The following is a 2,236-nucleotide window of genomic DNA, read 5'->3' as shown; positions in this document are numbered from 1 at the left end:
GCTCCAGAGCCTATTAGGGATTTGGCCAAAGCAAAGTCTACCTTGCAAGGGTAAGCTTGCAGGCAGAGTTCACAGCCAAAGAATAGTTGTTTGGTAGGTGGATCTCAAGCACACATAGGGTGAATTCAACAAAGGTTTTATAGCAGTGAGGCTTCAGAGTCTTAATAACCCACACAAGGTAAAAATAGAAAGGTTTATTAATTCAAGGTGCAAAGTTATCACACATAAGACACAAAGTGAGTACAAAAAAAAACACCCTACAGCAGTAAGCGCTACATACCACACTTAATTCTTAGGGGGCAAAGCAAGTTGGTTTCTCAAGCATAGCAAGCAAAAGTAAAGGGTCCACAAAATAGCAAAATCAAAAGATGGAAGCTTCAGTCCTTCTCACCAGATAGAGCCAGCAGCAAAAGAGCATGGACAGAGATCTGAGATAGACACCATAAGCTTTCTACTCCATGTTGTTTAACAGCCAATTTATATTGGTTCAAGCTGGAACCAGAGTGAGGCAGGCCTGAAACCACACCCGTTCCTAGCTTGACTACATCACCTGACAAATGCGAAAAGGGATGTGTGGCAAGTCTGCAGCTCTTGGCACACGACGTAGATCTACAGGTGCGAAGTTAATTACCAATTAGCTAGTGAGAACAGCTTATCTTGACTCAAGGACAGAAGCACAAGTAACTTATTGCTAGCAAAAGCGAAAGGCCTCCAAGGAGGAAGGGAATTTCTCTAAACAAGGAAGCCTCCAAACCAGTTCTCAAAAGGACTTACCATATACTCTTAAACATAACGTTTTTTCTTTACACACCCCTCTTTGCTTTCCTTAATCCAACAGATGAGGCATACAGACCAAAAAGCAATAGTCTAGGATAAAAATGAATAAGGCTGAAATTTATAATCTTTTAGAAAATAGCAAAGAATTGATCAGGCTGGATATAATGCCTCAAATGAATACTTTGGCCATGCTCTATGAAATCTAATTCAGAAGCTCGAGAACAGTTTGTGTCTCTTGCTCAGGTATATGGCCATTTTTTTGCTCTTGTGTGAAACAATCTGGCCATGGCTCAAACCAGGAAAGGTTTGCTAGTGGTCAGGAAGATGTGGATTGGCTTTTTAGCTTACTCATTCCCACTGGGTCACTATTTTGGCAGTCAGGAACAAGCCAAGTGCCATGGGGCTGTATGGCCAGCAATGGAACAGAAGGAGACAGTAGGTGACCTTGTGTCTGCCTCTGCTGCTGACCAGGTGCTAGGGATTGCTTGCCCTCCCTTGCTCCCGGGCAGTGTTAATGTCCCAATCTGTTACCCATCAAGGATGGGAGTTTTACCTTTCATGCCAGCTTGCCTGGCTTTATCCTCACATGAACACATACATTGAAGCTGCATTCAGACCATCAGTCTATCAAGGTCAGTATTGCCTACTCAGCAGCTCTCCAGAGTCTCAGGTTAGGGTTGCCAACTCCAAGTTGAGACTTGGGGAGTAGAGCCTGGGGAGGATGGAATTTGGAGAGGGGGATGGACCTCAGCAGGGTATAGTGCCATGGAGCCCACCCTTGAAAACAGCCATTTTCTCCAGGGGAACTGAACTCTGTTGTCTAGAGATCAGATATAGTTCTGAGAGATCTCTAGGCCCTACCTGGAGGTTGGCAACCCTATCTCACATAGAGATCTTTCATATCACCTACTGCCTGGTCCTTTTAACTGGAGATGCCAGGGATTGAACCTGGGATCTCCTGCATGCAAAGCAGAGGCTCTTCCACTGAGCCACAGCTTCTCCCCTAGTTTCCATCTCCTGCTTTATCTCTTGCTTCTGGTGGAATATATTATGCAGTCTAAGTCCATCTTATCATGCAATTGTGTTTTGAAGGACCAAGCACTGAGGAGGACATGATTTAAAATACTTAAACATTTCACATGCAGCACTGCTGTGTACAAGTCTGAAACTGTGTTAGTCTCCTCACCACCACCACTATGATACTTTGGATCTATTTACCTGTTAGGGATCCCATTCCCCCGGGATCCCTGCTCTCAGCCTCTGCCCCCGGCATCTCTCACCTGGCCGCTGGGGTGGGTGGGGGGAAGGCATAGGGAATGAGACCAGGAGCCCTGCAGCATGTTCCCACATGCTTCAGAGGACTTCCTTGTTGCTCCAGGAATGACATCATTCTTGGAACAACAAGGAAGTGAAGGCCCCCACATGGGGCTGATTTGATAAAAATCAGCCCCCAGCACTA

The 2,236-nt window shown here is 45.6% G+C and overlaps 1 non-coding gene across 1 annotated transcript; it reads right to left on the bottom strand.

Annotated features, from left to right (window-relative positions):
* Positions 1-1,704: 1,704 nt before the first annotated feature.
* TRNAA-UGC (transfer RNA alanine (anticodon UGC)) lies at positions 1,705-1,779 on the bottom strand. The gene has a single exon. It is a non-coding gene; the product is annotated as a tRNA-Ala (tRNA).
* Between the last annotated feature and the right edge of the window lie 457 nt (positions 1,780-2,236).

This window comes from Eublepharis macularius, chromosome 6 (genome assembly GCF_028583425.1).
Source record: "Eublepharis macularius isolate TG4126 chromosome 6, MPM_Emac_v1.0, whole genome shotgun sequence".
NCBI lineage: Eukaryota > Metazoa > Chordata > Lepidosauria > Squamata > Eublepharidae > Eublepharis > Eublepharis macularius.
The sequence above is the reverse complement of the archived record's forward strand: the minus strand, read 5'-3'. Positions and strand labels throughout refer to the sequence as shown.